This window comes from Peromyscus maniculatus, chromosome X, assembly GCF_049852395.1.
Source record: "Peromyscus maniculatus bairdii isolate BWxNUB_F1_BW_parent chromosome X, HU_Pman_BW_mat_3.1, whole genome shotgun sequence".
NCBI lineage: Eukaryota > Metazoa > Chordata > Mammalia > Rodentia > Cricetidae > Peromyscus > Peromyscus maniculatus.
The window spans coordinates 75,257,401-75,272,115 of NC_134875.1; the positions used below are offsets into that span (position 1 = coordinate 75,257,401).

At 38.4% G+C, this 14,715-nt stretch overlaps 1 protein-coding gene across 1 annotated transcript in view; it reads left to right on the plus strand.

Moving 5' to 3' along the window:
- Positions 1-10,681: 10,681 nt before the first annotated feature.
- The window catches only part of Rps6ka6 (ribosomal protein S6 kinase A6), a 185,737-nt gene continuing 181,703 nt past the window's right edge, over positions 10,682-14,715 (plus strand). Inside the window, exon 1 of the mRNA XM_076562741.1 lies at positions 10,682-10,771. The gene's annotated coding sequence lies outside the window, so the exon portion shown is untranslated. The remainder of the gene's footprint in view (positions 10,772-14,715) is intronic.

Genomic DNA, 14,715 nt, shown 5'->3' on the forward strand with positions numbered 1-14,715 from the left:
TTATCTCATAAACAGAAGGCGATCTGTCGTTGTGCCTAAGGTATCAATTAAGCTTTGTCATAGGCAGGTATATATGTAAAAAAGAATGTATGTATCCCTCATGGAAAATAAGAAATTACTGTACTTGATATTGCTCATAGAGATGGAACTATATAGTATTTATAATTTTGTGAGTGGCTTAGTTCACATAGTATGTAACATAATAATGAATTTTCTCCTTATGGTAAGGCTAAATAATACTTGATCATGTATGCATTATATTTTTTATCCAGTCATTCATTCATCAGTGTACACTTGGACTGCTTATATCTCTAGGCTATTTGTAAATAATACTTAAATTTACCTGTGTGTGCACGTAATTTCTTTGAGTACTTGTTTTTAATTCTTTTGAATATAAGCTCAAAGCGAAACTGGATCATATGGTAATTCTATATTCACACACACACACACACACACACACAAAAAAAAAAAAAAAAAAAAAAAAAACCCTTTCAGTTTTCCCTATTGGCTACACAATTTTACAATTCTACCAGGGTCACAATGATTCAATTTCTTCCACATTTTTTTTTATTTTTTTTTATTTTTTTATTTTTTTTTTTTTTGGTTTTTCGAGACAGGGTTTCTCTGTGTAGCTTTGCGCCTCTTCTAGAACTCACTTGGTAGCCCAGCCTGGCCTCGAACTCACAGAGATCCGCCTGGCTCTGCCTCCCAAGTGCTGGGATTAAAGGCATGCACCACCACCGCCCAGCAATTTCTTCCACATTTAACATATGGGTTCCTACTTCTTGGTAGACCATCTAATGTGAGATCATACCTCACTGCAAATTTTATTTTAATTTTTCCTTTAGTGATTAGTGATATTAAGCATATTTTCATGTACCTTTTGGGTATTTGTATTTCTTTTTTAAATATTTTTATTTTATAATTAATTTAATTTTACTTATCAGCCACAGATTCCCCTGTCCTCGCTCCTCCCACCCCCAGCCTTCCCCATAATCAACCCCTCATTTTCACCTCCTCCAAGGCAAGGTCTCTCCTGGGGAGTCAGCAGAGCCTGGCAGATTCAGATGAGGCAGGCCCAGTCCCCTCCTCCCTATATCAAGGCTGATCAAAGTGTCTCAGCCTAGGCCCCCAGGCAGTGGAACTGGGGCCTGTTCTCAGTGCATGAGCTGGGTATTTTGTATTTCTTCTCTCAGGAAACATCTCCTCAGGCTCCTTGAACATTTTTATTAGATTAACCATTTTTTTGTTGAGTTATAGGAAGTATATGGCTTAGGAGGGAAGTTTGTCAAAACACAAACTCTTACTTTAGTCCATAGTGACCCTGAATTCACTTTGTTGTCCAGAACGCCTTCACACCCATGGTCCTCTGTTGCAGATATCTGCCACCTGTGGTTGTTTTCCTGCTCCACAGATTGCCTCTTCTCTCTGATGACTGTTTCTTTTGGTATGCAGTCCTACGTGCCTGGTCTTGCTTTTGTTGCCTATGTCCTTGAAGTCAGTGACAAGTGTTTTCTCCTAAGATTTCCTTCTATGTTTTCCTCTAAGAGTTTTATAAATTTGTATGTTTAAGAATTTAGTCCTAAATCTTTAATTTTTGTATGTAGTATAAAGTGAGGTTACTACTTCTTTTATGTCATGTGGGTAGCCAAGCTCTCAACACCAGGTTTGGAAGAAAACTATTCTTTCCCCATTGTTTACTCTTGACACTCATGCCATAGATCATACATACAAAGATTTATTTTGGGGTTCTCTGTTATGTTCTATAGATCAATATGTCTGAATCTGTGCTGATAACACATTGTTTTCATTACCATTCTGTATACACATTGAAATCAATGTGTGTGAGCCTTCCAACTCCATTCTTTTCAGGATTTTTTGGCAAGTCAGTGTTCCTTGGGATTCTATACTGATTTTAATGTCTTTATTCTATTTCTGTAAAACCTCTTCTTGAGATTTTAATAGGAATTGCGCTGAATAATTTGGTTGCTTTGGATAGCATGGACAAGCACATTATTTTAAAAGGCATTCCTACAGTTTCTACCAACAGATAAATGGTGTACCTAGGTAGTAAGAACTGATATTGTTACACCTGTTATGTTCCTTATTTCACTTTTAATCTGCACAATGAGAACTACATTCTACTATGGGTTAAACAGAAACAGTACAATCTTCTGGGTTTTTTTTTTCAGATAACTAGACCATACTAATTTGATATTTTTTCCAGTTTTTAGGCAAAAAAAAATCAAAAATAACGTATCTACTCTGTGCTATAATCAAGAATATAAAAATGATAATACAAATGAGATATACTAGATCACACTTGGGAAGCTGAGGCAGAAAGACTGCCATAAGTTTGAGGTCTGCTTGGGCTGCATGCTGATTTCCAGGCCAGCTTTGTGATTTTTGTCTCAAAGAACAAACAAACAAGCAAAAGAAGAAGATGGTGTATACATGTGTATACATTCATAAAATAATGCCACACATTCTCTAAATATGCTTCTTCTTCTGAAATATAATGAAACAATTTTTTTTGTCTTTTAGATGCCCTCAAAAATGAATTCCTGATAATACTGAAGCTAAATCTACTGACACCAAAATAATTAATCAGTTCTGTCATGACGTGAAAAGAATCTATCAAATTTGTTGGCTGTGTGACTCAACTGATCTATCAACTTTGACAGAAGAGCCATTCTGATATCCCCATCTACATACAACCTTTAGAAAGGCCACCATGATTATGGTGAGTAATTGATCACTGTTCTGTCTTTGAAAGCCTGAAGTTTTATGTCTCATTCATCTCAGTGATTGGGCAAAGGCTGATTTGTGAAATGAAGGGGATGATATGGCCCTTGTTAATTGGTGGTTTGTCTGCATTCTCTACAAAGGGCAATACAGCAATACAGATGAATTCACATTTGTGTTAGCTAGCATTCTTGTTACTGTGACAGGATAGCTGACATAAATAATTTAATGGAGAAAATATTTATTTTGGCTCACAGTTTAGAGGAAATCCATTCATTAGTTGGAAAAGGAATGCTGGCTGTGTTAGCTACATTCATTGTGACAGAATCTTGTAATACAACATGATCCCAGGAAAACAGAAAGTTCATGACAAAACCAAAGGTGGGTATCACCTTCAAAGTTATCTCTTGTGATGAACATCTGTCATCTAGGCCTCCTGTACCTAAGGTTCAACTACTTTTCCAAACAGAAGCACCAGCTGGGGAGCCAGTGTCCAAACACAGGAGCCTGTTGGGACATAGCACATTCAAAGCATAATAATTTTGTTTTGAAAGCCCATAAAAAATCTAGAGTTCTCCTAAAGAACCTTTCTGAACTTTCCCTTCATGGCTGTGTAAAATTTCTATTTGAGCAAAGTAGAAAAATGTCAGGCCCAATTTTACAATGACATTCAGCCTGACCTTTAGTACAAAGTTAGTCTGATTTCCGAAAAGAGCTTCAAAAATCACATTTTCTTTGAAAATAAACTTGAGATATTGGTGAAGTAGAGAACTTCCAAAGCACCCACAAAGATGTAAGTTTTTATGTTTAGATTTATAGGACTATTATTTTGTTTAATAATCTACTGTTAAGGAAAAGTGTCAAGCAACCACCTATACAGCCCTAGGTTTTTCTTCCTAACTACTCCTTTTTTGAAGAAAAATGTTTGTTTCATTTTAATTCCTAGGCTCTTATTAAGATTGCATGGTTTATAAGTTTAATAATATTGTGCTGGCGAACCTGCTTGAGCATTCAATCAGCTATAGTTCACCCCTGGTTATGCTGGAGATGTGTTGCTTCTTCCCTTGACTCTTGTTTCTTCCCCCCTCCCTCCCTCTCTCCCTCCTGTTTATTTCACTATCAACCTGAATATTTATAATGACTTAGACTTTGTGTGTAGTAATAATTTAAGATTATAATTCCTAGATGCTTAGAAAGAAGATAAGAATTGCCCAACAATATATAGTTAACCAAGATCACAAGCTATACCTTAACCCTAATCTTTTTACCTACACTAGCCATTTTCAATGATACCCTAAACTGTCACACAAGCTAACTATACATCTTTGTTCATAAGTACATTTTCACTGTTATTTGGATTTCCATACCATATTACTCTACAGTGCTTGTTCCTGCCTCCTAAAACAAGTTAATTGTAAACCATACCCTCACACAAAATGGCAGAGTGGAACCCCCTGGGCTTTGATTTCAAGGGTGAATTATACATCTCTCATTCTTTGGATCTCTTTACACACACACACACACACACACACACACACACACACACACACACACACACAGCTGCTTGACAGGTATTTCCATTCTTGTTGTCACCCAAAATGTATACCTGTCACTCATTCCTGAGAGTGTTCTGATCTGCCTTAAGCCAAAATAACTCTTTTGCTTTTGGAATTCTCCACTGCAGAAAGGATTCTGCTTAGGGCACTGACCTTCAGATGACTGTGTAAGATATATATTTTTAATTCCGCTCCTGCCTGAGTCTCTTACATTGAGAGAATTAGTTGAGAGTACTCCATCCTCAGCTTTCTCCCTACCTACGTATTTCCCTCTATTTATTTCTGATATAGGGGAAAGTCAAGACAACCTTGTCGTCTGCTTGAGTTTTTAATACACACATGACCCCACCTGCTTCCTAAAAATGCTTGTCTGGGTAATATTTATTTCCTTCAGCTTAAAATTAAAGATAATTTCCTTTTGGAAAATGTCATGCTGTCCCTGGAGATAATTTGCTTCCCTGGGGCTGAGAAGCCCAACTCTGTGACTTTGAACCTATTATAGAAACAGTAAAAGGAAAGGAAAAACATATTGACTATGATGATGTTTAATTTGTTTGAAGTGGCTTCCAATTTTTGATTTGCCATCTCAGAAACTGTTTTTTAGCCAAGATATAAAACAGAAAATCCGATTCTTCTGATAGCATCTAAATTATGAAGATGTTCACTGGCTCAGAATGGCTAGAAATGTCTACAAAGCAGCTATATGAGCTAAAGAGTAAAAGTCACATACCTCGTGGTTGTTCTCATTATATAATTCTCAGATGCTGTCCATCCATAAAGAGAGCTAATTAGCAGCATCCAGAGTGGTGTGGGTTTGAGCAGGATGGATAATGAATGTTATATTGGAGGCTATTTTAGCATTCCTAGGGGAAGTAACAGGAGAGGTATGTGAATGAAGAAGATAGCTTATTCAAGAAATAGTTAAATTAGTAACTGCTCATCTTCTCAGTGAACCCCACATTAGAAACCTAATTTGTTTGTACTCTATATTATTAACCCATGAAGGTTATTTCCATGGAATATAAACTAAGTATACTGTTTGCTATTACAGCACCATCTACACAGTTCTCTACTGTACTGTACTAGGTAGTCCATATATATGGGATAAAATAGCTAGCCAGGACCTGCTTCAGTCAGTGATGTGAAAAGCTATAAAAGGTGTCTTAAAGTCAATTGTCATGGTGTATGTCTGTAATCCCTACGCTTGGAAGGTGGAGGCTGTAGTATCAGGGGTTCAGTGTCAACCTTGGCTAAATGGTGAGTTTGAAGTCAGCCTAATCTTCTATTTTTTAAAGTATCTTAACTGGCTATAGTGGAGCACACCCATAATTCTAGCAGTTAAAAAGCAGGAGGGTTGCCAGTTCAAGGCTAGTCTTGGCTCTACAGTGAGATACTGTTTCAAAACAGCCATCACCTAAAATATGGTATCTTATTCTGCTCTATCTGAAGGTTATAACTCCTTTATAAAGAATCATGGGGTCTTGTTAAAATATAAATGTTTCTATGATGAGGAATGCAGTGCCCAATCATCAGTCTCAACCATTTAAGTAAGTTCTTTGAACAGTGTCCTGGCAAAACGTGATAATTGCCAGACACATTTTGGTGGTGGGAGAGGAAGAAATAGACAGCAGTGTTAAATAGATAAAGAAAATTGAAGACAAGTATATCATTCTTCAGACCTATCCAATGAGAAAGAACTGGCCTGTGGAGCAGAGGAATCTTGGAGATACTTGCCAAATGAAAGAACGGCAACAGGCATTGCAATCTTGAATAACCTGGTAGATATGTGCTTCTCATACTAAAAGTCAGGGTCTGCACCTATTCTGGCTGTGGTCCTGATCATAATAGCAGCTGCTTCTAAACAGAAGAGTTAGAGAACTAGCTGCTTTCTTCCTCCTTTAATTACTCATTAACAAAGGAAACCTCAGTGTTTCTTTTGCTGAGCAGGCCACGATGTCTTGCTTCCATCCATATCATCCCTTTGTGCTTTGTGCTTTTCCCATTGATATTCAAGGCCAGCTTGGATACTTGGGTTCAAATTTAAATGGGTTTAACTTTGTCTTTGGGCATGACAGGGACTTTTCTCCTACAATCTGAACCTCAAGATTTACTGGCAAACTGCTTAGAATTCCAGAAGGATCTCTAGCTGTCCCTTTGACTTGGCAGGCCTAGTGAGCAGTGAGGTGAGAAGATCTCTAAATCCCCACTCCCTCCCCCTAGCAAATGTCTATGCTAGGCACATAAATCTTGCCTACATACACATAGATGAGAGTGATATATTGAGGGATGATAGGGATGTTTTTACAGCAAGGAGCAAATTGTTAGAGATAAGCCTTCATTCAGTGAGCACACAGACAGTTGGGTGGGTAAGGAGTAGAAATTATTCATTCCCAGCCTCTGACCTAACTCCCTCCCTCATGCCCTGGCCTGTCTTCCTGCCTTCTGGAGACATTATTATTTCAGCAAGTGCATTTTTAGAATTTGTAAGTCATCTTTTCGAAAAGGAAAGCAAGCACATGATTCTGAGGGAGGGGTGTGTAGGATGCCGAAGAAGACTTCACCTGAAAAGATACAAATGACAGGATAATTTGACTTTTCTGTTGATTGTTTTGTTTCAGACTAAAGAATGATTCATCAGCCAATTACAACCAGAAGAAATGAACACATGAGTGGGCTTACCTGAGAATAGAACGTCAACGTTAGCTAATAGCTGGCTATTTGCTGGTTGTCACAGAGTACCTTGAAGCTGTTCCTCGGTGCCTATATTCAGTGGAAGGCTTCATCATGGAGATAGGATTGGTACTAAGAAATGGAGCCGAATTGCAATATGACTAAGTTCTGGGGTGATAAGAACTTGGAGAATCTAGTAGGAAGACGAAGATGTCTGACTGATCACAACACTCATTGAAAGTTCCACAGTGTTACAGGAGACAGATCGCTGAAGAGGGAGACAAACCCTGAGTCCTAGCCTTACTGTTGCCCCCTCATTTCCCTCAGCAGCAAAATGAGGTCATTAAATTCCTAAGAAATCTCCATTTTGCATGTGTGAGCCTAAAATTTCATCAGTAGCCAAAAAGCAGAATAATCAAACTAATTTGTATCTTAGAACAAAAAGCGCACATATGTTATGCTGAGCCATTGCGAGAGGGTGGTCTTTGAGCTTTCTTTCCTCTTCTGAAGTTTATTATGTTTCATTCTCTTAGTCCTGTACATCCTTTACCACCATAACTCCCAAATTATAACTGTCAACATTCTGCTATCCCTCAAAGCCTAATGCAAAGATTCATTTGTCAGTGGCCTTTTTCTGAGACCCTCAAGCTGGAACTAAACTCCTTCTGAGTGTTTATATCACTCTCTCTGCTTGTCTGTTATAGCACTAATCATGGACTTTGTTTTAGTTGAGTATGTCTTTACCGTCTATTACAGTGAAATTAGAGAATAGATCTCCTTTTGGTATCTTCCATGCCTTTGTGTAGCTAGCAGATGAGAAGTGTTCAACATAACACATACTGAATCTTTCCAAGTGAGTATTACAAAGCATCATCCCATCTATCTGAAATGTTGGAGCAAGTTAAAAAGGAAACAAAGACAAGTGTTGTATTCATTAGCAATTCAACTTTTAAAATATTTTTGTATTTTGATTTTTGCCTTTTGTAATTTCAGCCATAGAAAAAAATCATACATATTATACAACTTGTTGGACTCCCGAAGCTCCACCTGAGGCTTGGCCGTGGATCTCTGCCTCTGCTCCGATCAGACACTGGGTGAGAGTTCTATCCTGACAGGCAGGGTGTTCGGCCATCTGATCACCAGAGCAGGTCAGCTCAGGCACTCTCTCGACCATTGCCGGTAGTCTACAGTGGAGATGTCTTTGTGGATTTCTCGGGACTTCTCTAGCACTCGGCTTCTTCTTATTCCCCTGGGGTCTACATTCCTCATGGTATCTCCCTCCCTGTTCTCCCACTTTGCTCCTGATCCAGATTGGAAAAAGCACAGGGACAAATAGCCAATAGTGGAAACGCATGAACTGTGAACCAATGGCTGAGGAGCCCCCATGGAACTGGACCAGGCCCTCTGGATAAGTGCGACAGGTGATTAGCTGGAACTGGTTGGGAGGCCCCCAGGCAGTGGAGGCGGGACCTGTATGTGAGCTGGCTTTTGGGAGCCTGGGGCCTATGCTGGGACTCTTTGATCAGCCTTGGTGCAGAGAGGAGTGGAGTGGACCGGCCTGGACGGAATCTAGCAGGCTGAGCTGAATTTCCAGGGGAGACCTTGCCTTGGAGAAGGTAGGAATAGGGGGTGGATTGAGGGGAAGCCTCGGGGGTAGGAGGAGGGAAGACGGGGGAATCCGTGCCTGAATATGTGAAATTAAGTATAAAATAAAAATATTAAATAAAAAATAATAATTAAATAAAATTATACAACTTTTTAAAAGACAGAATCTAGTAGAGACCTTGATAGCTGTAACGTTCTTAATTAGCAGAGGATGTCCTTGAATCTTTAATGATCCCCCCAAGTGAGTGTTTTGTTAGTTTGTTATTTTGTTTTGTTTTGAACCTAGGACTTTGCAGGCATTCTTCCACTAAGCTATACCCTCAGCTCCACAGAATAAATTTTTAAATACTTATATCAAATTCCCCAGTCATTGCCATCTTTCGTAACTGTAGCCCAATTATTACAATCATGAAATTAATGATAGCATAGTAGTATCTGATCTCAAGGATTAAAGACCTTTTCTAAAATCTACCAATGCTCACACCAGTGAACTTCTTTTTTGGGACAGGGTTTCACTATGGAACCCGGGCTGATCTTGAACTCCCAGAGATTTGCTTTCCTCTGTGTCCTAAGTGCTAGGGTTAATGGCTGGTGCCACCAAGCCTGGCAATTATCTCTTTCTAATCTAACATGTAAATTCAAGATCATATACTACCTTATATATTGCCTTTACTTTCTTTAAATTGAAGTGGCATTAAGCTTTTCCTTTTCCTTTTAGGACCTTGACACCTTAAACAAGTATTGGTATTTATTTGGTAGAATGTTCTTCAACTTAGGTTTGTGGTCAGAATTTGCATTTTTGCTAGGAATATCACAAAAGTATTATTGTGTGCTCAGTATATCATTTCAGGAAACAAATGATGTCTATATGTCCTGTTACAAGTGATGTTAACTTAGATCATTTGGTTTCTCTGTTCTAAAGTCATTATTTTTTTCTGTTAATAGTTATCTTATAGCTTGGAGTTATGAAAGTATTCTATTTTATAATGATTCTGTCCACTAATTTCTGCATACATGGATGAAATAGTTATTATTGTGTAAGTTTCAAAGTAATAATTTTTACATTCATTTTTTCCTCTACTTACTAGCTGAACTTCTACTAATATATACTTTTATTTATTTACTTATTCATTAGTTTGTTTATACAAAATGAGCTTGTGTTTGATATTTTTTACAAATTTAGTAATATATTTAGTTTTCAGTATAGTTCTGTAAAATATGCCAATGAAGTTATTAGCTACATTTAAAATTAAAATAATTATTTTTTGAGTTGATGTATAATATTTTCCAATTTTGAATAATGAAAATTGCTTATATTATGTTACAGATAATAATATCAAATAGGGGAGCTGTTATACATGGATTCCTATTTTATATACACAATGAAATATAATTCAGCACTGTGCGTCTTTATTTTGCTTGAACCAAGTTATAAAGAGAAATTTTCTCTTCTGATTTTATTCAGTTCTGTGTTTACTGACCTAGGAACAGCCTTGTGAGGCTTTTACTCCTAATTGGAGTTTCTCTACTCAAAAAGCAGGAGGCCAATTTTCCCTAAACAACATCAAATCATGAGCACATCTAGCATAATACCATGTGCCCAGTGAGTATACAAAAAATGTTTTTGTTACTGAAGCAGGTAGCTCTGAAACCTTGACAGAATAAAAGACCAAACTTTGGTTTATTACAAGTAATTTTCTTTTGGGACATATGTGCAGACATTATTTCCTTTGCCATTGTACATATTGAGTACTGAATCAAGTTCTTTGCATTTAAAACTTGTCCAGAGGCACTGCTCACAAAACAAGGAAGAAAATAATGCTGGCATTGCTTCTAGATGAGATTGGAACACTGGTATTTGTTACTGTGCATTTCTGCCTTGCATGGAGGATACCAAACGCATTCATCTCAGCCCAGATCCTGATTAAATACTGATAAGTAGGACATAAGAGAAAACAGAGCTTGAGCCTGGGTCATGACCCTTCCTGTTTGTAAGGAGTGAGCTTAGAAATTGGGAGAATGGTGAAACAGAGGACTATTTGCATGAGCCACATCCCTCTCTGACTCCAAAGGGCAGAAGACAACCCACAGTAGCCTTCAACCAATGAGGTAAAGGCAGCCATTCCTCATTGGTGTAGAAAGAAGAAGATTTCCTTGTGGTCTGAGCTCAGCTGCAGACTGAAGTCTCTCTTCAGGTAAGTGACGGTTATTCGTCTTCCTAGGATATGTTTCCTTTCTCTCTCTCTCTCTCTCTCTCTCTCTCTCTCTCTCTCTCTCTCTCTCTCTCTAAGTATGTCTATTTGCAATGCAATTCACAGGTTCCTGATTACTTAGAAAATAGGAAATGCTTGTGATATGGTAGACCAAGATCCAGATCCATATTTTCTATAAGTTGAAACTTAAAATAAGGCATGTTGTCTTTACAAACAGTAGTTATCAATCATTTTGCTTTAGCAAGTTTTATAGAAACAACCACATAAGCAACTTGCTGGGGTGCCTCTTGGATACTTGGAAAGCACCTGTCCAAGTCTGGAGCCCTGGAGTTTCACAGTGGCTGTGGGTGGTTCCAGCATGTGGACTCTAAGAGTAGTCTTCACCGGGGTTCCTGTAGCTTTTCTTTAGTCCTATAAGTCTATACTCTTCATTGTTATAGTTAGAACCAGACGTGGAGATACAGAATATACAGATGAAGCTGTTTGTTGGAATTATAAAGCCACTAGATGGCTTTTCTAATGCCTGACTAGCTCATATACACTACAAAGCAAAAGAGAAGTAGAAGGGAGAAAGGTAAATAAGCCAATGGAATAGATGTAGTCCATTTAAAGGTGAACTATTAGCAATGTGACAATTTAACAAAACTGTATCACCAACATTTGTAAATTTTAGTACTGCCTAAATCATATTTTTCTGCCTTCACAAAATTGAAGTTTTATATTCTGAAACAGCTGCTGTTACAGATCTGTTATGGTTTTCAGGAATAATTCTAAACACTAGGGTACAAACTCGATTCTTTTTAACAGATTGTTAGTATTTAGCAGTTACTCACAGGAAATACAAAATAACAGGGAACAACATCATTTCACTTGATCTGAAAGCTCCAAAAAGCTCAGGGGTGGGGAAAGAAATGATGAGAATTTCAGTAGCTTAGTAAAAAATAATGGGTCTTTCTTATAGAATCAGATTCTATCTGCTTGGAGGATACAAGCTGATAGAACTGTAACACCAAAAAATTAAAAGAACAGTGTTCCTCACTGGGAAGTTTGGCAGGAGACAGTGGCCAGGCTGTGCCTACATCCACTCAAGGCACAACTGAGCATGTAATTTGTACCAAAAATTCTCAAACGGAGAAATCAATTGCAATAGTTGTGTTTAAAAAAAAAAACAATTAACACACATAGCACCCTGTTGAGATTCTGATGTAGGAGGCCTCAGTTGGGACATATATTTTTAACAAATGCCTTGGGTGATTTTTTTGTAAGTGGGCTTTAGAAAATAATGTGAAAGCTACCAACTTAGGCAATTGGCAACACTAGGATGGGTCCGTGCGGAGTTTTACCCTCTGTACACTTTAAAATCTCACTGATACGCTGCCCTATCTTCAGGCGGTTTAACCTAGTAGTTAAGTGCTAACCCTGGAGCCAGACTGTCCTGCATTCCAGGCCCATATCGTTTTCATCTTTGCTCAACTTTCCTTATCTTCCCAATGGAAAGAAACAGTTGCGGTTTTTTCATCACTGGGAGGTTGCCGTGAAGGTTAAATGGGACACACCTGGCAGTGCATTTAGCTTGTGCTTTGCACAGGTAATATTATGTTATTTTGTTATTTCTTGTTGCTATGATTGTAAGTTTTTTACTCTCTGCCTTGCTGATAGGTTGGAGGTAATGTGGGTGAAATGAAAGAGCAAAGAGTTCCCTTACACTGTCTTCCTATGAACTCAGAAAACTGGTGAAATTTGAATTAAAATACCAATGCTAATTTATTTTATTACTGATTTTGACATAGGGTATCATGTAGCAGAGGCTGGCCTAGAATTAATCCTCTTGCCTCCACATCACAAGTGCTGGAATTACAGGCATGTGCTACCATGTCTAAGTCAGTATTAATTTCTTAGTTTCTAATCCTGGGACTTGGATACTGAAGCAGGAGAATAGACTGGCGAGAGTTTAGATCCAGCCTGGGCTACTTATTGAAACCTGTCTAAACAACAAAAACAAAGTAAAACAAAACAAAAACAAAACCCGGCAGGAACAACAACGAAGTTCTTCTGCCATGGGTGGTGGCACATGCTTGTAATCCTAGAAATGCAGAGAGGGAGGCTGGAGGACAACTGTCAAAGGTGCAAGGCCAGCATGGTCTGCACAGTGAGTTTCAGACCGTCCGGTGCTATGGGGAGGGAATCTGTCAAAATCAATTTATTTTCTTTAAACAAATATGTTCCATTCGAAAGAAGTCAAAACCAGTTGTTTAGTTCCCTATGTGGATCATTTCCATTCAAAATGCAGTGATTAGTGGATGTAGCACAGCAGTATCTCACTTTCCTAACATGAGTAAGGCCCTTTGTTTTTTGGGTTTGTTTGTTTTTTCATATTGGGTCATCATTGATCTGAATCGGTGAACTTTATTTTTTTTCATTTTTCTTTATTAAGAACTTTTCTACTCATTCTACATATCACCCACAGATTCCCCCTCCTCCCTCCTCCCATTCTCCAGCCCCCCCTCCCAAGCCACCCCACATCCCCACATCCCCCAAATCAAGGTCTCCCATGGTGAGTCAGCAGAACCAGGCACACTGAGCCGAGGCAGGTCCAAGCCCCTCCCCCACTGCACCAAGGCTGCACAAGGCGTCACGCCACCGGCACTGGGCTCCTAAAAGCCTGTTCATGCACCAGGGATGGATTCCGATCTCCCTGCCTGGGTGCCCCCCAAAAAGTCTTCCATATCCAGAGGGCCTAGTCCAGTCCCATGGGGGCTCCAACTGAGAAGGAAATTATTTTGAGGACCTCCGCTGTTTGAAAACACAGTAGTAAAACTTAACTTAGTCCAACGGCATTTGCTTGTGTAGTATAGCAAACTTCACAACTTTCACAGCCATAAAAAAAAACTGCTTAAAAGTGTACCACTATTAAGGTTTTGATTTTTCATTAAGCATATATATGCTGTAAATATTTTTTCAGAAATCCTCTCTTTTATGTCTTTTAAAGGGCTTTATGTTTATATTGTGGTAACAGCTAAGAAGCAAATTGCTCGTGTTTAAACTGAAGAAATCCATTGTCTATTAACTAGAATACAAAAAAAAAATTCAGAAAGCATTTTTTTGTAGTACTATGCATTGAATTCTGGACTACACAGATGGTAGGCATGCACCGTACAACGGGGCTACATACTCAGCCCCTAGAAAGCAAATCTTTTACCTTAGAAAGTCACTTATTCCAGGGTATGAGATTTCTATTGCACGGCATAGTTCTCTTTTCTGAACTTTTCTTCCTTTGGTGATATCTGTTTTTCACTTCCTCCTCCACCATTATCTTCTACGTCATCTTCTACTGCTAGCGTCAGCACAGAAGAGACACAAGTGCTTATTAAATGGAGGAATGATTAAGTGATAAATACTGGGTCATTAGCAATTTACTAAGGGAAGGTATTTTCAGAGAAAGAGTGCTTTCTCACTGTACCCTGAAATCATATCCTACAGGATACCCCTTCTCCTCTTTTTTTTCTTTACAGTTCTGAGGAGCAGGAGAAACCTAAGTAGATTTTTATTTTTATTTTAAGTTCTTTAATTTTGTTTTGAAGTTACAATTGTTTGCTTCCTTTCAGATCATTGTCAAGACCAGAGATAAATTTGTAGAAGGAAATGGTTTATTGCTTTTCTCAGTTCTTGGTTCAGGTGCAAAATCTAAACTCATTTTGGAAGAGTGGTGACATGTTAACAGATATTGATACTCCTTCATAGTCTCAAAGCCTATTTGTTGACATATACATTCCACTGGCCTGGTTTATTGTCACTGTGGCCTGAATCAGGACAGTGAAAAGCGTGCCTCTACAAATCCATCTGACAACTCTGTCAGTTATAACAGAAACTGCAATTCCCAAGTCTCAGGGGAAGTCATGCCTTGCTGGAATGACTAAAGCAATGAG